This window comes from Marmota flaviventris, chromosome X, assembly GCF_047511675.1.
Source record: "Marmota flaviventris isolate mMarFla1 chromosome X, mMarFla1.hap1, whole genome shotgun sequence".
In the NCBI taxonomy this organism is placed as follows: Eukaryota; Metazoa; Chordata; class Mammalia; order Rodentia; family Sciuridae; genus Marmota; species Marmota flaviventris.
Window position 1 is genome coordinate 92,902,218 of NC_092518.1, and position 21,916 is coordinate 92,924,133.

At 36.0% G+C, this 21,916-nt stretch overlaps 1 pseudogene; it reads right to left on the bottom strand.

The window, feature by feature from the left end:
- Nucleotides 1-1,105: 1,105 nt before the first annotated feature.
- Nucleotides 1,106-20,147, bottom strand: LOC139703153 (tigger transposable element-derived protein 1-like; annotated as a pseudogene).
- Between the last annotated feature and the right edge of the window lie 1,769 nt (nt 20,148-21,916).

A 21,916-nucleotide genomic window follows, 5' to 3' on the forward strand; every position in this document is an offset into this window, starting at 1 on the left:
GCTGCTGCTGAGGTCATGGGAAACAAGTAAAAACGGAATCTCCACTTTGCTTCCTCTGCATAGACTTAAACCCCCACCCTCAAACGAGCATTATCAAAGCCAAGGATTGGCCAAAGAGCTTTTCAAGTGCTTTGCAAAATCAAGGAAACTAATAGTCACTTTTCTCATCAGGGAAGGCTAGGCTTCTCAACATCAAAGAATGGCCCCTCTTTTCAGTGGGGCAGCTTCCCACAGCAGTACCTGGCTCCCTTAATCTCAGTAACTACAATGAATGCACAAACCCCCTTTTGTGTGGATCTCCTATCTAATCAAAACTAATCACTAAACAGATCTTTGCCTAACATATCTGAGTAACAGAGCCGAAATCTTTACCCAACAGAGGCTTCCAATAAACCCTTGGGAATGAGGAGAAGGGTGGTTGGGCTGTTGGGCTATGGGAAATGATTTCCTTGGTGCTCTGTGAAAACTCTACACTGACAGGAATTAAATCAGATATATCCGAAGGCACTTGGAGAACAAGGATAAAGTCAAAATGTCTGCGTTTAGATTGACTGAGACCAGGCAGATCCAGATACTGACAAACTGAAAATAGCAGAGATATCTCAAAACTTGTTTTCTGATACAGGAGCTAAGGAAGTCTCATAGTGTGTGGGGGAGGGTGCTGTTGTGTGAACTGACAAGAAAGTCCTCAAATTAAAGATGATAAAGCTTTGTCTCTAAGGAAGAGCTAAATAGGCCTCGTTGTGTAAGCTAACTTGCCTAGCAAAATAGTCAAGACAAACCAGGGCTCCAATAATTGGGACCTATAAATGGCCACCGTTTATTGAGTGTTTATGGAAAACTCTGTGAAGTGGCTCACATGAGTCATTTATTGTTCAAAACAACCCTATAAAGTATATACTACTATTATTCCAATTTAATACAGGCAGGCATAACTTGGACATAGTATTGGTTCAGTTTTGGACCACTATAATAAAGTGAATCACAAGAATTATTTGGTTTCCACCACACATAAAAGTCATCTTTACTGTACATTGTAATCTATTAAGTGTGCAATAGCATTATGTCTAAAGACGTGCATACCTTAATTACTAATATTTTATTGCTATAACATGCTATCTTTTGAGACTTTAGTCAACTATAATCGTTTTGCTGGTGAAGGGTCTTGCCTTGATGTTGATGGCTGCTGACTGATTAAGGTGGTGGTTGCTGAAGTTTGTCGTGGCTCTGGTAATATCTTAAAATAAGACAACAATGCAGTTTGCTGCAGAGATTGACTCTTTCTTTCAAGAAATGTTTCTCTGTAGCATGTAATGCTGTTTGACAGCACTTACCCACATTGGAACTTCTTTCAAAATTGGAGTCAATTTTCTCAAACTCTGCCACTGCTCTGTCAACTAAGTTTATGTAATTTTCTAAATCCTTCATCATCATTTCAACAATGTTCACAGAATCTTCACTAGTATTAGATTCCATGTCAAGAAACCACTTTCTTTGCTCATCCATAAGCAGCTCCTCATGCATTTACTTTTTATCAGGAAATTGCAGCAATTCTGTCACAACTTCAGGCTGCCCTTCTTGTTCTTCTGCTATATTCACATCTGCAGTTACTTCCTCTCCTGAGGTCTTAAACTCCTCAAAGTCATCCACAATGGTTGAAATCAACTTCTTCCAAACTTCTGTTAATGTTGGCATTTTCACCTATCCCATGAATCACTAATGTTCTTGATGGCATATAGAATGGCAAATACTTTCTAGAAGATTTTTGATTTGCTTTGTCTAGATACATCAGAGGAATCACCATCTACGGCAGCTATAACTTTATGAAATATATTTCTTAAGTAATAAGATTGAAAGTAAAATTATTCCTTGAAGCATGGGCCACAAAATGAATGTTGTGCTAGCGGGTATGAAAACAACATTAATCTTGTACATCTCCATCAGAACTCTCAGGTGACCAGGTACACTGTCAAAAAGCAGTAATATTTTGAAAGAATCTTTTCTGAGCAGTAAGTCTCAACAGTAGGCTTAAAATATTCATTAAACCATGTTGTAAAGGGTGTGCCATCAGCCAGGCCTTGCTTTTCCATTTATACAGCACAGGCAGAGTAGACTTAGTATAATTCTTAAAGCCTCTAGAATATTCAGAATGGTAAATGAATACAGGCTTCAACTTAAAATCACCAACTTCACTGGACCCTAACAGGTGAGTCAGCCTGTCCTTTGAAGCTTTGAAGCCAGGCATTGACTTTTCCTCTCTAGCTATGAAAAGTCCAGGATGGCATCTTTTTTCCAATATATGGCTGCTTCATCTACATTGAAAATATGTTGTTTAGGTCAGCCACCTTCATCCATTATCTTAGCTATATTTTCTGGATAGCTTGCTACAGTTTCTATATCAGCACTTAGTGATTCCTCTTGCACTTTTATTTTGTTGAGATAGCTTTTTTTTCCCTTATGACACACATTGAAACTAACAGAGGCAGGTTCAAAAGTTTCAGCCTCTACTAGTTTCAAACTTTTGTTCTACAGTTTCCCCACCTTTTCTCAGCCTTCATAGTCTTGAGGGGAGTTAAAGCTTTGCTCTGGATCAGGCTCTGGCTTAACAGAATGTTGTGGCTGGTTTGATCTTCCATCCAGACCAGTAAAACTTTTTCCAAAGCTGTTTCACTTTCTTGTAATTTCTGTGTTCACTAAACTAACAATTTCCTTGAAGAACATTTCCTTTGTAGTCACAATTTGGGTGTTTGGCACAAGAAGCCCAACTTTGGGGCTGGGGCTATAGCTCAGTGGTAGAGCGCTTGCTTAGCACATGTGAGGTACTGCATTTGATCCTCAGCACTGCACAAAAATAAATAAAATAAAGGTATTATATCCATCTATAACTAAAAAGAAATATTAACAAAGAAGCTTAACTTTCAGCCTGTTTCAACTTTTAACATGTATTCCTCACTTAAGCATAATCACTTCTAGCTTTTGATTTAAAGTGAGAGCAGTTCAAGTCTTCCTTCCGTCTGAACACCTTGGAGGCAGCCCATTCTAGGGTTATTGATTGGCCTCATTTCAACATTGTCTTCTTTGGAAAAGGGAGGCCCAAGGAGAGGGAGAGAGACTGGGGAACAGCCAGTAGGTGGAGCAGTCAGAACATACACAACATTTATTGATTCATTCTGCAGTCTAATATGGGTGTGGTTTGTGGCGCTGTGCACAAATAATTACAGCAGTAACATCAAAGATCACTGTAATAGATGTAAAAATAGTGGAAATGTTTGAAATATTTGGATTATTACCAAAATGTGACACAAAGACATGAAGTGAGTACATATTGTTGGCAAAATGGGGCCAACAGACTTTCTCAATGCAGGGTTGCCATAAACTTTCAATTTTGTTAAACACACACAAATACACACAATATCTGTGATGCACAATAAGGCAAAGCACAAAAAATGAGGTATGCCTTAGAAAATTCTGACTCAGAAGTTAAGGAAGTTGCCTGAAACCACACCAAAGTGGGTAAGTTGGGGTTCAAACCTTGGATATATCTATTAAATTCCAAAGTGTGTGTTCTTTCTACTTTTCCACACACATTAAATATCTTTATCTGAAATGCTTGGATCCAGACAGGTTTTTGATTATTTATTTATTTATTTTTATTTTGAAATGTGTGCATATACATAATGAGATGTTTTGGGGATGAGGCCCAAGTCTAAACAAAAAATTCATTCTTTTAATTTATACCTTAAATACATAACATGAAGGTAATTTTATACATTATCTTTAATGTGCCTGCATTTTGACTGCAACCTATCACATGGGATCAGGTGTGGAATTCTCCTCTTGTGGTGTCATGACAATAATCAAAAAGTTTTAGATTTCAGCTTGGTGGGGTGGTAGACCCATAATCCCAGCTACCCAGGAGGCTTAGGCAGGAGGATCTCAAGTTCAAGACCAGCCTGGGCAACTTAGCAACACTTTTTCTCAAAGTAAAATAAGTAAGAAAAGGGCTGAGCTGTAGTTTATGTAGAGCACCCTGGGATCAATCCCCAATCCCCTCTTCCTGAAAAAAAATGTTTTGAATTTTGAAGCATTTTGGATTTTGGATTTGAGAGATTCAACATGTACTCCCTTTCTAGGAATCTAGCTAATGGATGTGATATAGAATTTTCTTGGTCATGTATTTTTTACCTGAAAGACTTTTTCTTATTCTGGTCCTGAGCCTTAATGCAGGAGCCTTCAGTTCATTCCTCTGCCCTGTAATCGTTTTTTTCCTCTCTCTCTTTAGCCACGAGACTTATTGAGAACTTAAGAGCCTGACTGATTAAAAACTTAAAGCCCACTCCTCTCAAAGAAGTCTTCAAATCCTAGAATGCCCTGGTTGGTAGTTCCTTGTGTACTCCTGACCCTTGCATTTTGGAGAGGGTGACCTAAAGTTTGGAGAGTAGATGTGACAAGCCAAAGGTCAAAGAGTTGCAGAATGGTGAAGTATGCGTCAGGACTAAACCAAGGTATCCTGAATCCCAGTCCAGCACTCTTTTCCCTTCAGTCTCCCTCTCCCTCTTTCTCAACCTCTCCCCTGATTAAGCTGTCCTGATTAAGCTCATTGCAGCCCCCACCCCCCAGTCCATCTTACATACTTCATCTTGTTCATTACTATCCAAAACAGAGCCTCTACATCAGTCAAGCCTGTCACCTTAAGCCCACTTCAGTGCTCATTTACTCTAGAGCCTCTTCACACATATGAATAATGTTTGTGGCTTATAGATTTTCATAACTAGCTTAACCACCACAGATCCATCATCTCCTTTTTCTTTTATAATCCGCGTATCCCCAAGTGGCCTTAAAGGTGCTTAGTAAACACTGGTTAAATTAACAAATGTTGTATCCTTGGAAAAAACATAAATATTTGCTAAAAGAATATATTCTTCTCCAAAAGAAAATAAAAAAGGCTAAAAAGAGTCCTTATCAGTTCTCATTAGAATTTGACAAAGTATACACTAGTTAATTAGCCCTTAGCAAAGGCTTAGATAAGAGTCTGCTGATGTTAATTAACCCCAAGCCCCATGCAAACCAAAGGCAAAGAAATGGGAAAATATATTAAACACATTTTATTTTCAAGAGAGCTTGCTTACATGAAAACCAAACATGGCATATTTATAACATTATGTGTTTAACTGCTGTAGCAACTGAGCCAAACTAAAAGTAAAGGGACCAGGAAAACATGGCAATTCATCTTCAAAGCAACTCACACACTGCTTAATTCTCAAAATACCTCTTTGAAGTAGGAAAGTATTACTGTCCCACTTGAACAACAGGGAAATTAAGAAGGCCAGGCTAAGTGACTTATGTGAGTCTAAAAGTGTCCAAGGCATATGACTTGGAATGGATATTTTACACCTTCATTAATGCTGGTAAACCACTGGAAGAATTGTCCCTAAGTACCGGTGTGCCTGACATTTTAGTCATTGAAGGTAATTTTAAAAGGGGTATTGGGCTGGGGATGTAGTTCAGTGGTAGAGTGTTTGTCTGACATGCACTAAGGCCCTGGGTTGAATTCCTAGTGCCACAAAGAAAGTGGGGGTATAAATCAAATCCTATCTTCAATACATAGAGAAGGTTCTCAGTGTGAGTGAATTCTTTGGTAAACAGCCCCTTCATTTATCCATTTGGTAAATAACCTTCTGACTTTTTAATCACAAAGTCCCTGGACAAGCAGTCTGACCAAGAAAAAGAGCTAGAATCCACCAATATAATCACAGAAGTGCAGTAATTTACGGTGTATTTTTCAAAATGTTAATAACTGCTTCATTCATTATACTGATTAGACTTCACACTTGCTTTAAGGATGAGAGTAAGGGTTGACCATCCATGACACAGAAGGATTGTTGTTATCAGCACTTGGCAGAATTTCATTCAGCTATTTGAAATCAGGAGAGAGTGCTCTGATTCATTTTTAAAAGGCTTGCAGCCTCTTTAATAAAATTTACAAAAGTATTTTCAAAGCATTAAGTAAGTAAGCGGGAAAGAAAGTGCAATGAAGTTGTCTTTTCTGAGTTGTCTGTCCCCTGGAAACCATTACCATCCATCTAAGTTAGCTCAAGGACTTAGTATCATTTTAAGTAATCAAGGGGAAGGCTCCAGGCTTTCTAATATAATTGCCATCTCCAGGGAAGTGGCTTCTTCACTTAGCTAGGTTGAAGGAAAAGAGCATCTCTGGGGATTAAGAAGTGAGTGATTTGAACTGTAGATTTTTCAATCATTTTGATGGTGCTTGTCTCAGGAATTAAGGGTTTTTTTTTTCCCTTCAAATTTGTTATTTAATGAAAGACGCTGGCCTGTGTGTGTCTGTATAACAATCTACCTTTTGGTAATTGCCACTAATCTGTGATGGCTGGCATGCTTCTCCTAACCATTTCAAGGGCTGCAAATTGCTAGTCTTGGGAACCTCTACTAATCTGACTGGAAGATGAAAGAAAGTAGTATTATCCTTAAAAAAAAGACTTTTTTCGCGCTACTTGAAGAAAAGACATTTCATAATAAGAATTGGTGAGCTCAGAAACTTACTATGATTTCTGAGATTCTTGGAAAATGCCACCAACCCTTGTTTTTAACACCCTTCAGAGAATTCTTGTATAGAATAGTTGCCCTTACCTATTTCAAAACTATCTTTTCTCCAGCTCTCTTAATATGTGACTCAGGCCACTACCTGATTTCCAGCATTTGCAATCCTCAATTCTGGAGCCATTTTCTCACCACCTGCAGTTTCAGTAATGCTTCAAGTCCAAGAAAAAACCCCTAGACAATAACTGAGGGAAAGAACATTTAAAGAGTTCTAACTCAACTTTTTATTGTATGGTTAATGTCACTAGCATCATGTCCTTGCTATTCTAACCCTATTTCTGTACTCTAGTGCTCATAATGTGATGGCTCCTCTATTTAGTTAGTTCACTTCATCAAACTTCAATGAGCACCAATTACGTGCCATGCACCCTAGTTATGACTTCAGGAGAGCTTAGCTTAGTCACATTTCAGACGTGTAATCTTAAAATGTCACTATATTTGCTCAGAGATAGAGATATACCCAGGGTGCTATTAGAGTCCAGAAGAGACTTACTCACCACCTTGTATGTTTCATAATAATGCAAACAGGTTCCCTTCATCTCTTTATGTATACTTTGTATCATCTGAGTTTCCTGGTACCCTTAGTTCCTTAGTTTAGCATACTAATATTTGTAGGTTTGGAATCCTACAGACATATTCTGAGGAATATATACACACAGTAATATATGTATTATGTGTGCAGATGTGTATGTATTTATTTTTCTCTTACAGTTTCAGTGAATCAGGAATTTGAAAACAGCTTATCTTGGTGCTTCAGGGTTTGAGTCTCACATTAAACTGAAATCAAGATGTTCGCTAGGGCCTAAGTTATTTGAAAGTTTGCCTAGGGCTGGAGAATAAACTTCTTATTTAATTGACAGTATAATGTTTCAACACATATAAATGTGTATTGATCAAATTATGGTATTTCACATTTGATATCTAATATATACAAGTGGCATAATCTAACTCATATAATTGGCAATATGATGTTGAGTGTCATCAGAGGACCTCAGTTTTTCTCCCATATGGGCCTCATTATAGGGCTGAGTGCCCTCACTCCTGTAAGGAAGATATGGCACACAGAGTGAGTGATTCAAATGGCTAAAATGGAAGCTGCAATGTCTTTTATAACCTACCCTTAAAAAATCACACACTGTCACTTCTGCCATATTCCACACAGTTAAATTCTGAGTCAAGGTGGGAGACTACACAAGGGTGTGAACAGTAGGATTTGAGAATTGGTGGGTATCATCTTGGAGACTGGCTACCACCAGTACAAGAGCAAAGCAAAGAGGGACGGAAATGAACTGGGGGAGTGGGAAGGTGGTAAAAATCAGAAACAAACAACACCTTTGAGGCCAGGCACAGTGACATGCGCCTGTAATCCCAGCAGCTCAGGAGGCTGAGGCAGGATTATGAGTTCTAAGCCAGCCTCAACAACCGTGAGGTACTAAGTAATTCAGTGAGACCCTATCTCTAAATAAAATACAAAATAGGGCTGGGGATGTGGCTCAGTGATTGACTGTCCCTGAGTTCAATTCCCAGTGCAAAAACAACAACAACAACAAAAACACCCTTCATAACTATTCTACTTAAAGTATTTATGCCTTTCTGGCATTCAGTACTCTTTACTCTTAAGTTTTCTTCACAGAATTTAATGCTACCTGAAGTATTATATATTTATTCATTAATTATGTTATTTGTGGATTCCTCACCAGAATAAAAGCTTCATATGAAATGAAGGACTTATTTTGATCCCTGTTGGCACCTGATAACTTTAAAATAAATATTTGTGAATATCTGAATGTAAAAATTTGAGTTCTTAAAAGTTCCACATTCCCTGATTCCATCCATAGATACTCTAATTCTAGAAATTTATAAATCTATCCTATTTTGAAAGCTTCCCAGAAGATATTAATAATCATTCAGGGGTGGGAATCACCACTGTAAACAAAATGAAGGTTGACTTTGATTGCCTAAATAAATGGCTTATCCTAACAGAAGGGTGTCTGGAACTGGAAGTAGAATTGATCATTGGGTGGATGGATGGAGAGAATAGAGAAGTGTATTATGATTTTACCTAGCTGCAAGTACTATGAGAAATCAAGAGGTAGTATAAGATTTCATTTATGCAGTATTCATTGAGGTCCTACTAGGTTTGGGGCAGTAGTGTAGTCATGGGAAATACCAAACTGTGGATGAAGCAGACAAAAATCCTTGGAGTCATAATTTATATTGCAGTGGGTGAGCTGAAAGTGGAGATGTCATGAGGGACAGTGTGCCAAAGGTGTGCTGAGCACATCTGTTGGAATATGAATAATTATACAGAAATTGAAGTAAGCAGGCAATGACTTTAGGTGATAGAGAAGAATTACAAAGAATAGTACTTTTTAAAAACAATGTGCATGTACTGCCTTTATATTTAATTATTTTTGTTTTCATGTGCCAAATATTATCATGAGCATATTAGGGGTAACAACTCCTCTATCATTGCCTGGACCCTACTCCTTCATCTCCCATTCAGAACACAAATGAGCACAAGTACATTTATTATAAAATTTTATTATAAATCTTATTGTAAATAAACTTTATTATGAAAAGGGTTATTTTTTAATTGTTTGAGGTTGTTTTTTTTTTCATTATAGGATTTTTCAGAACCTTTGATATGTTTATATGTATTGTGAATCTCCATAAGAAGAGGAGAATCTAATAAACATATTTTCTAATTTCATATGACCTCAGAGCCCTCTCTTTCCCTAAGAAACTCCCTAGTTCCTGTGTTGCATGTGTGGAATACTCTGTGGAAAATGTTGACTTTGAGAAAAGTTGGAAATTCTAAGCAGTAGAGACTGACTAGATGTTTACCAGACTTGCTTCTTCTTCTTTGGGGGCATATATTTAGATTATAATTGCCAACCTTACTTGAAATTAGTACAGTCATGTGACTGAATTCTGGCCAATGAAATATGAGAATTCTTTTATTCCTCTTCCAGATGGGATCCATAAAATCTTCTTGTGTAGTATTCCACATACTCTTATCTGCCGTCAGATACAAAGGATTCTATGGAAGACGATGAGGTCTTAGATCATGATTGGCAAACTATATCCCACAGGCCAAAGGCAACTGCCACTTATTTTGTAAATAAATTTTGTTGGAACACAGCTATACCCATCTGTGTAAGTATTGTCTATGGCTGTTTCTACTCAACAAATAGATGAGTAGATATGACAGAGACTAACCTACAAAGCCTCTATAGAAAAGTTTGCTGACCCCTAACTTTGTGAGCAGAGATTTAATGGAAGGAATCTCTGTCCCTGAGTAACTTTATAGATCAGAGGCACTCATTTCCTCTATAGATCCACAACGGACATTTATTATATTAAACTACTGACATTTGGGGTTTATTTGTTACCACAATTGGCCTAACATTAAAGGATGCACTGGGTATTCTGTTTGCCTGCAGATCAACTCTCTACCTTTTGCCACCTTGTTTTGTGCTCAGGGAGAATACTTACATTTTTGTGAATAGTCACTTCATTAAGCTTTTTAATAGTGCTGTAAGTGTACCATCTGTTTCTTGATAAAATCCTGACTAATATAAGGGGTAGCTTTGACTCTATTTATATTTTTTAAAACCCATACATTTTGGTATTTTGTAATTATAAGTTACTCTCAATACATTTCATAGCTGATGGAGATGTACTCATAATATTATGGCATATTCAGGTGAAGAAAAACTAGATTTGTCTCCATGTCACATTTGCAGTAAATTAACATTGATTTTGCTGTGCTGGGAGTTGAACTGAAGGCCTTGAATATATTAAGCAAGTGCCAGCAAGAGAATATTCCTCCAGAAAATGGAGTCCCACATTCTTCTCTCAGCCCTTCCGCTGACTCACTTCGTCTTTTCCCTTCATATTTGTCAATGATCAGAGCTCTTCAGAAGGCTGGAAGTCTATCCTACAAACCTCTCTGTCCCCAGTACTTGATAATGATCCAAAACATTCACTAACTTACCCAATATGCTAAAGCATACAATCTCCTGGGTTTATGCATTTATGGAGATTCTTCAGCTGGGGAGTTTCTGCTTTATACTCAATTAACCAGATAATACCTTCAATCCACTAATTTAAGAGCACAAGCTAATACAGATCTTAGTATATTTAATTAACACAGATTAAATTTAAGAAGGCTATTTTTTCACCTCTGAATCAAGAATGTTGTTCATATTCTTTCCTGTATAAATTGCTCTCTACAGCTTAAGGGGATTATCTCAGTAAACTAGTTCATAAATAGCTGAACTGCCTTTTAAGAAAAAAAGTTTAACTGAATCACTTTTTAGAACTGGATTTCTTTAGAGCTGGAGGCATAGATCATGCACTGGCCAGAGTGAACACTGAAGTCTCCACTGGCCTACAGGTTATTTACTGAGCTTTATAACAGACAGGGGATGGGATATACATTGAACCTAGGAGTTTTTCCATAAGGCTATAACATCAATTTCAATCCAGAACAATCTGTGGTATTGATTAGCTTTTGGGATCTCTTTCATCACTACTGATCTATCTCATCTTTTATTCAACAGCTCCCTGAAAGAAATTTAGAGGTAACTGTAGAACACCTGAGGCAAATCATACTTGTAACTTCTCCGCAACACTATTAGCTCTCCGTTTATAAACTCTCCTTAGAGAATGGAGAAAATGTGCAATTTTCAGCACTTACTAAGACTTACACTATAAAAGACACTGAGCCTGAAATCAGAAGCCCGGAGTTCTTGAATCACTAAATAGCTGTGTGTTCTTAGAACAAACCACCAAACTGGTTTGGGTCTCATTTTCCTCACACATGAAAAGAGGAAAATGAGCCGGGTGTGGTGGTGCATGTCTATAATCCCAGCGGCTCGGGAGGCTGAGGCAGGAGGATCATGAGTTCAAAGCCAGCCTTAGCAATTTAACGAGGCACTTAGCAATAAGTGAGACCCTGTCTCTGAATAAAATACAAAAAGGTCTGAGAATATGGCTGAGTGACTAAGTGCCCCTGAGTTCACTCCCTGGTACAAAAAAAAAAAAAAAAAGTAAAAGAAAGAAAGAAAGAAAAAGACTACTAGAGATAAACAGGGACATTTTGCAATGATAAAAGGAAAATGTAACACTTATAAATATGTATGCATCTAACAAAAGAACTTCAAGATACAAAAACCAAAACTTGACAGAAATGAAGAGATATAGAGACCATTCAACAATAGTATTTAGACACTTCAATTCCCCCACTTCAATAATGGATACAAAAAGTAGGCAAGGGGGTGGGGGTTGTGGCTCAGTAGCAGAGCGCTTGCCTAGCATGTGTGAGGCACTGGGTTGATCCTCAGAACCATATAAAATAAATAAATAAATAAATAATAAAGGTACATCAACAACTAAAAAATATTTAAAACAAAAATTAGGCAAAAAATCATCAAGGAAATAGAAGACTCGAATAACAACATAAGCTAAATAAATCCAACAGACATCACTGGAACATCCAATCCAACAATAGCAGAATATACATTTTTTCTCAGGTGCACATGGAATATTTTCTGGGATGGACCATATAATAGACCATAAATTAAACCTCAAAGGCAAAATGACAGAAGCAATACAAAGTATATTCTTCAACCACAATGGAATGAAATTAGAAATCAATGGAAGGCAAATATTTGGGAATCTCATAAATGAAACCAAAAGCCCTAAATAACAAATAGATCAATGAAAAAATAAAAAAGGGAATCAGAAAATACTGTTAAGATAAATTAAATGATATCACAAAAACCCAAACTTATGGGATGTAGCTCAACCAGTGCTGAGACAGAAGTTTATAGTTAGAAATGTCTATATGAAGGAAAAAGAAATATTTCAAATCAATAACCTAAACTTACATGTCAAGGAATTAGTAAAAGAAGAGCAAATAAACTTAAAATAAATTAATACGAGGCACCATAGCAGTAACATTTTTTAAAAATCTACATGACCATCTTAGTAGAGACAGAAAAGTCATTAGATAAAATTCAGATTTCCTTTACAATAAAAACACTAAACAAACTAGAAATAAAAGGGAACCTCCTAAGCCTGATAAAAGTCACCTAAAAAATCAACAGATCACATCATATTTAATGATAAAAGACTAAAAGCTTTCTCCCTAAATTCAGGAAAAAGAAAAAAACTTTTATTCAGTATTGTACTAGAATGGGCTGGGGTTGTGGCTCAGTGGTAGAGCCTTGCCAAGCATTGGTGAGGCACTAGGTTCAATCGTCAGCACTGCATATGAATAATAAATAAAATAAAGGTTCTGTGTCCATATAAAACTAAAAGTTTTAAAAAGTATATATAGTACTAGAAATTCTAACTAGAGCATTTAGGAAAGAAAACGAAAGAAAAAGGCATCCAGATTGAAAAGGAAGAGGCCAAACTATCTCTGCTTACAAATGACATTGTCTTATTCTTAGAAAATCCTAAGTAATCCACCAAAACACTATTAGAGCAAGTGGAAGAATTTAGTTAAGTTGAAGGAAAAAAATGATATACAAAAATAAATTTTATTTCTATAAGCTGGCCATGAACAATTTGAAAATTAGGAAAGCAATTCCATTGACAGGGGTATTAAAAATAAGATATCTAGGATTTAATTTAATAAAATAAGAGCAAAACTTATAGTCAGAAAACTATAAAATAATTTTCAAAGATATTAATGAAAATCTAAATAAATGGGGAAAAATCATTTTTCATGAATCAGAAAAACAATATTTTTAAGATGGTAATATTTCCCCTAATTGGTCTACAGATTTAGTGTTATCCTATCAGAATCCCACATGGCTTCTTTGTATAAACTGACCTGCTGATTCCAAATTCATATGAATTTCAAGGGTACTAGATGAGCAAAAACAATTCTGGAAAAAAAAAGAACAAAGTTGGAAGAATCATACCTCCTGATTTCAAAACCTATTTGAAAGCAACAGTAATTGCGACAGTGTCATGCCATTGTAAAAACAGACATATATGTCAATGGGTAGAAGCGAGAGCCCAGAAATAAAATATATATCTTGGTGAACTGAATTTTTTTAAAAAAGTTGCCAAGACTATTTGGTTGGGAAGAAAGTCTTTTCAACAAATGTTGCTAGCTAAACTGGATAGCCATATGCAAATAGTTAAGACTGCTACTTCCCCCCATACAAAAATTCAAGTAAAAATGGAATAAAGTCCTAAATATAAGACCTAAAACCAAAAATAACTCTTAGAAGAAACAACAGGGGTAAATATTCATGACCTCAGATTTGTCAATGAATTCTTGGATTCAACTCTAAAAGCATGAGAAATAGGAAAATAGAGCAGATAGATTATGCGAAAATTTAGAAAATTTATGTTGCATAGAACACTATTAAGAAATTTAAAAGGTAACCCACAAAACGGGAGAAATATTAGCACCATATATCTGACTTGTATTATTCAATAATAAAAGACAATTAACTCAAGGGGGAGGGAAGAGAGGGAATCATGAACTGAAATGATTTCCATGCATGTATGAGTTTGCTGAGATTAATCCAACTGCTATATATAACTATAACACTCTAATAAAAAAGACCATTAACTGAATTAAAAATTAACCAATGATCTGAATAGGCATTTATAAAGAAAATACATAAATGACCATGAAAGATGCTTAACACTCATAGCCATTTGACAAAGGCAAATCAAAACTGTGATGAGTTAATACTTTACACCCACTAGGAAAGCTTCTGTGGTCTAAATGTTCGTGTTCCACCAAGTTCATATGTTGAAATCTTACCTCCCACCAATGGCAACAGTATTAGAAGTTGGGGCCTTTGGGAGGCGATTAGGTCATCAGAACAGAACTTTCATGATGAGATTAGTGCCATTATAAAACAGGCCCAAAGAAGTTCACTCACTTTTTCCACCATGTGAGAAAACAACAAGAAGGCTATCAATGAACTAGGAAGTGGGCCCTCACCAGAAAGTAAATCTGCCAATATCTTTATCTTAGATTTATCAGCCTCCAGAACTATGAAAAATAAATTTTGGCTGTTTATTAACTACATGTTTAAGGTATATAAATAATAAAAGAAGATAACAAGTATGTGATAGTGTGTTTTTTCATACACTACCGGCAGAAATGTACAATGGTACAGGCCCCTTGGAAAACAGTATGTCATATCCCTAAAAAGTTTACATATGGCTATTATTTGACCCATCAATTCTACAATTAGTACATATTTAAGAAAAACATAAACATGTTTATGAAAAAATTTGCACACAAATGTTCTGTTCTTTTTTATTTGTTCTTTTAAATTTTGTTTAGTTGTAGATAAACACAATATCTTTATTTATTTTTATGTGGTGGTGAGAATCAAACTCAGTGCCTCACATGTGCAAGGCAAGCACTCTACAGCCCCAGCCCCAGCTCCACACAAATATTCTTACATAACAGGGGCTGGGGTTGTGGCTCAGCAGTAGAGCGCTCGCCTAGCATGTGTGAGGCCCTGGGTTCGATCCTCAGCACCACATAAAAATAAATAAAATAAAGGTATTGTGTCCAACTACAACTAAAAAATATTTTTAAAAATGATAAACATAATAGCCAAAAAGTGTAAAACATCTTACTGTCCTTTAACTGATGAATGGAGAAGCAAATATGGTATATCTATGCAATGGAATGTTATTCAACCATAAAAAAGGAATGAGGTACCAATATATGCTATAAATTGATGAAGCTTAAAAACTTTAAGCTAAATGAAAGAAAGTCAGTTAAAAAAGACCACATCCCACACAATTTCATTTATATGAAATGCCTAGACAGAAACCACATTAGGGTTTGCTTAGGTACTAAACAGATGAGCTTATAAGAGGGTTACTACCAACAAATATGGGGTTTCATTCTGAGATATGAAAATGTTTCAAAACTGACCATAGTGATGGTTTCATACATCTGCAATCGTACTAAAACTACTGAAATGTACACTTTAAATAGGTGAATAACATGGTATGGTAGGTGAACTATATCTCAGTAAAGCTATTATCCAATAATTATGAAGACATAGACTGAAAGAAAAGGATGGGAAACATATCCCTTGCAAGCTCTAATCATAAAAATGCTGGTATGGTTATATTAATTACTTTTAACCAACCCATCTTCTACACTAAAACTGACAGTTCCTTGAAAGCAGGGGTTACAGAGAACTGGGCTATAAATTCCTAGCACCTAGCACAATGTCTGGCATATAGAAGACATTCATTATCTACTTGTGGATTCACTGAATTATTAACTGATTGATTTGCAATAAAATTAATTGTAACCACTACTTGCAAAAACATGAATGAATTTCATACACATGAGAACACAAAAAAATTAGACATAAAGGAATATACACTATTATGATTCCATTTTTATGAATTCAAGAACAATACAAACTAATCTATGATGATAGAAATAAGCCTGGAAGTATGCTATACTTGATCCAGGTGGTCATTTTATATATTGAGTTGAACAGTTAAGGTTTGTCTACTTTATTATTGAATGTGTGTCATTCTCATATTTGAGAACTAATAGTAAAAATTAAAATTAATAGGAAAAATGATATGATGTTCTATTTAAGTTGAAATTGTATTCCTTTTTCTCATTTAATAATTTATTTCTAATTTACTATATGTACTTATAAGAAACTTTGTTTTAAAACATAAATCTAAACAAATTGAAAATTACTTAGTCATACTTAATCTTTAATAAGTAGAAATACTTTATTTCTAGCATTTTAGGACTTTAAAAATAATGTTATGAAACATAATGTTTTTAATATTTCAATATGATGAGATTTTATTTGATGACTGTAAAGATCTCTTTGTTTTATTCCATGGTAGTAATTGGTAATAGAGTTTTTCTTCTTCTTCCCCTATAACTATCTGGAAATATTTTCTTCTGGTGTTTCTTAAATCTCTGTGAAGTTAATTAATGCCTTACATGAGTCAGGGTGGTAATAATGATCATAAATTCAAATATACCCTTAAAATTTTCTTAAATAGACTCAAACTTATTTACTGTTCCATATTTTAGTTTGGGTGAGATTGTTTAGTGATGAGAGAAAATACTTCGTGAAATATGAAAGACATAGCCTTTCCTTATTGTATAAAAAGTTCTCTAAATTTAGTATACCTGATGTTTTTCCTCTGAATGATCCAAATGGTCATTTGCTTATTAAAACTTACATTATTACACAAAACAATGATCCCTTTATGAAAACAGATTCTGGGGGTCTAAATTGCCATGCACTACTTTATCAAGGAGGCATATTTATGTATATTATTGAGTGAATTTTTTTATGTTAATAGCATTACCATTTGGCCCAAGACTCAACCAATTTACTACTGCTTACTGTTGTCACTTAATATGCTACAGAATGAAAAGGCAAGTAGAAAAGTATCTTTTCCAAGTAAAATTTTATTAACAGTTAGTGACTAAAGACTAAATATGTGTTACTGCATGACCTCCCATATGCTATCTATAGAACATCAAAACCTGATTCAAAGTTTAAAGTGTGAAGAGCATATCAATTTGGTGATGTTTTAGTCCATTTTCTGTTGCTATAACAAAATATCAGAGGCTAGGTGATGTATAAAGAAAAGACGTTTATTTAACACACAGTTTGGGAGGTTCAAGGGTGTTGCAGCAGCATCATCTCAGCATTGGTGAGGACCTCATGACAGATGGCATCACAGTGAAGAGAAGATGTGTGAGGAGAGATCACAGGGTAAAACAGGAAGCCAGAGAGTGGATAGGGACCATACTTGCTCACTTTTGTGAGGACAACTTCTTCCACAAGATCAGCATCAATCCCTTCCAAGGCCAAAGCCTCAAAATGACCTAATTACCCTGCATTAAACCCTGCTTCTTAAAAATTCCACCACCTCAATACTGTCACACTGAGGACTAAGCCTCCAACACATGAACCCTTTGGGGACATACCTCATCCAAACTAACAGAAGATTTAGGGGAACTATTCTCTATAACAGAATCTGTGTACACTATGAAATGCACCTCTGCCTAAAAGGAGAGAGAAGAAGTTACATATATACATTTTCATGAATTTCAAGGGAAACATTATAAGGGAAAAATTATAATAAATGGATACTATAACAATAGGTATCTCATATTTTTCCTTAATCCAATATCTGGAAACCACTACACTTGATAAAGAAAAAATAAAATAGATCCATGGATAAAATAATTTTGGTTTGTTCTGGTAGTCTGATTAAACAGGAGAATCCTGTTTTCATATCTCCTTTACCTTTCCATGTGCCATGAATTACATTTTATATTTGACCCTACAGTTCCAATTGCAACTTGAACAAATGTACTATGTTTTTGCCAGTAGAAGTTGTGGATTTTTGAAGCCTAACTTATGTCATAAGATTCCCTCACTGAGACAGACAGCAATCCTTTTTCAAAGGATTCCATAATAAGAGGGGCCAACCTCATTTTCCCTTCCAGTTTACCATTTTGTAGTTTTCTGGTGAATCAGAACACACATTATTTGTTTGTGTTCTTCATATTCTTCATTTAAACATGGCTGATCCAGGACAGTTTTAACCAATTAAAACATTCACACTGGACATTCTTACAGCCAATTTCTTCTGTGGGTTGAAGTGTATTAAAATGCTAACTCTCTTTCCTTTCCCATGGTACCTCCTCATTCTGTAAACTCTGTGAAGTAAAATATTAATGAAGAAAGTTTTTTAAATAAAAGTTCTTAAATAAAAATATTAATTCTTTGGAGCACACTGCCAACTGTCTGTGGAGTAATAAGAGTTGGATAAAAACTGTTTTCCCCAGGTATGTGAGAGCACTAGCCTGTACCTGTGCCTCTCACTGTTCACACATTCCTCTGTTGTGGAATTCAGGTCAGAAACTCTGTATCCCCCACCTCCACCCCTCCTCCTACTCTTTCTACCCTCCCTTCTCAAGGCCTCCCAAGAATGAATTCACAACCTTGGAATGAAGAAGGTGAACAGAGCCCTTTCTTTACTCGTCTTAATGTCTGTGCATTGGCCTGAGTTTTCCCAAACTGAGTGAATTAATCAAATGTGTCGGGACAGAGGTTCTCTCTCTCTCTCTCTCTCTCTCTCTCTCTCTCTCTCTCTCTCTCTCTCTCATTAAGTGCACTCCAGCTCAAAGGCATTTCTCTTATCTAAAGTCTGGGGCCCAGTGCTTGGACTTCTGGTTGTAAGATACCTATAGAAGCTCTGCAGAACAGAAAGGTATGATCCAATATTACCTCTCAATGTGAAGTTATCTTTCACCAGGTTGGTTGGGGAAATAAGGTTTACAATTCAAAAACATTTTGAGGCATCATATGTTTAAGTTTTATAAAATGATGTCACTCAGAATGTGAATCACAGGACAAGAGTTAAGTGTTGACTAGAAAGTCAAGGAAGACAATGTGATTTTACCTATGCTCCCTATTCTTTCTGACTATCTAATTTCCATGTCTTCTTTATGGCCTAGCTCAAGTTCCACCCGATCAAGGAAGGCTTTCCTGATCACCAAGATGAATGCTAACCTCTCTTTGTATTTTGATCAGTCATTACCCAAACTTGGCATATACCTCAAAACTCTATTTATAATGACTGTCACTGCCTACATATATCATGTCTGTCCACATTGGATGCAACGATCTCCCAATGCATTCTTGAGAATGTTCACACATCATTATCTTCCACAAAGGCAGTTACACACACAGTAGATTCTGAATCAGTCAGACTCTCTCTCTCTCCTTCATTAAGCCATGTTCCAACTATTCTTCAAGGTCCACCACAAATAAACATGGAATCTATAAAACAATAGTGTATTTGCTAATACGAATGCAGTTTCAAGACAAGTCCCTCAGCTCTCCCTTCTTATCAAACTGCTACCTTCAAAATCTCTCCTACAGATTCTAAATTTGCCACAGTGGTGATTATCTGTTCTTTGGAGACTTCCCTAACCTTCCAAAAGGGAGGGCTACTCACTTAACATTCAAAAAATTTTAAAATACTTATCTTCTTCCTTTTTGTTCTTTTTGGATAAGGGATTGAGCCCATGGGAAGAGCCAATCCTCAACCCTTTTTATTTTTTGAGCAGGGTCTCACTTAATTGCTGATGCTGGTTTTGAACTTGTGATCCTCCTGCCTCAGCATCTTAAGTTGCTTAATTACAGGTGTGTTCCACAATACCCAGCTGTATTATCTTTTCAAAATTTATTATTTAGTTATAGGTGGACACAATATACTTTATTTTATTTTTATGTGGTGCTGCGTATTGAACCCAGTGCCTCATGCATGCTAGGCAAGCGCTCTACCTCTGAGCCACAACCCAGCCTCATGTTGTTGATAAAGTATAGTCATTCTTGTGCATTTGTCTCTTTTTCTGTTTCACAAACAAGTTATTAACTTACTGTGTATTTGTAACCAGCATGTTCTATCTCTTTTTCATCTGCCACAGCTCTTGAATGCAGTACTGTGGGCATTGTTAGCACTGAAAAATGACATTGAACAAACTAAAAATATTCAGGGCAACAAAAATTCTAAGCAAACATAAAAAGCAAATGAGGGCCATGTACTCACAAAATAAACCACATGGAGAGGTATATTGATGCATTTGTATCACAAAGACATTGCAGGGAACTGATACTCATTTATACCTATTCCTGATTAGGTCATCAGCCTCCGCCTACTTGTAGGTCCTCCCAGTGTTGACCACCCTTAATGCCAACACATCTCTCTACAATGGATACAAAACAAATGAATTCCATTGAAGTCTGTTAAGAACTTCCAATTAGACAAAAAAAAAATCTTTTTGAAAGGATTAAGTAGCTGACATTTTGTTTCAAAATGGCCAACTAAGGCACAACGTGAATAAGGTATTTACTGAGCTCCTTTTTCATGCAAGACCCTGTAGTGATGATGTGAGGATTTAATCCACAAAGCAGGTGGCTATTCTTAAAGTTACTGTGAAAGAGAAAATCACAAAGCCATGAGCAACATATGATAAAATAGTTAAATAAACCTCAGTTTGCTAAGTCAAAAAGTCCTCTCCCCACCCTGCCCTCACAGCAAGAACTGACTAATGATGAATCAATCTTCACAAACCCTTGGCACTGCCCATCTATTTTAGGCATTATCAGATTTTGAGTCATTTTACTTTAGCAATTACTTCTGCAAATTTCCTCTCATTTTATGGAAAGAATCAAACTCTTAGAAATCTTGGGACTTGGAAACCCTTGGCAATTATCCATGATTCTGCAGCATTTTTTTTTCTTTGTGTCACAGACTCATTGGCAATGAAGGTTTTGGACGCCTTCTCATAATGTTTTTAAATGCATAAACTAGAACACTTAACAGTGTTTCCTATTATTTAAAGTTCAAGAATAAACAAAACTATTCTATAGTATTGGAAGTTAAGACAAATGTTATCTGTGGGGGTTCTATTTACTCGGGTGCTGGTTATATTCTTGTTTCTTGTTCTGAGAGTTTGCTAGTTACATGGGTATATTTACCTTATTAAAATTTATTGAGCTATTGGCTTGTAATTTGTGTACTTTTCTGCATAGATATTCTATTTTAATTAAAACTTCAAAAACAAAATTAGATGTAAAAGATTACAAAGGAAATGTAGTACACTAAAATACAACTCTATTATCAGACTCTTAAGGGATCCTGTCTCCTGGTTAAGACCCTAGGTTAAGAACCGAGAAAGGGCCAGGCTTGATGACACATGTCTGCAAACCCAGAGACTTGGGAGGCTGAGGCAGAAGGATCACAAATTTGAGGCCAGGTTGAACAACTTAGCAAGACTCTGTCACAAAATAAAATTAAAAAGGTTGAAGATGCAGCTCAGTGGGAGAACATTTGGCTAGCATGCATGGGGCCCTGGATTTAATACACAGCAACACACACACACACACACACACACACACACACACACAATTCAGAAAAATAGAGATAGGGGATAGGGGATAGAGAGATATATGGGACAGGATTCCCTCACTTCTATCAGTTGATAGTCTGATTGTGGAAAAAAGGCTGACAAACCTAAAATTTGGAGAGACCAAGAAGTATACTTTTAAGAACCAAATGAGAGGGAAAGTCAAAAGAGAAAATTGAGAATAGACACTTTGGAGCTAGAATGTCAGGGAAGAATAGCAAAAGCATGTGGAATCTATGTTGTAAATGGAATCATAAAAACTATTTGGATAAGCTGAAGGGAGAATATCCTTTTTGTAGTATGACCAGTCAA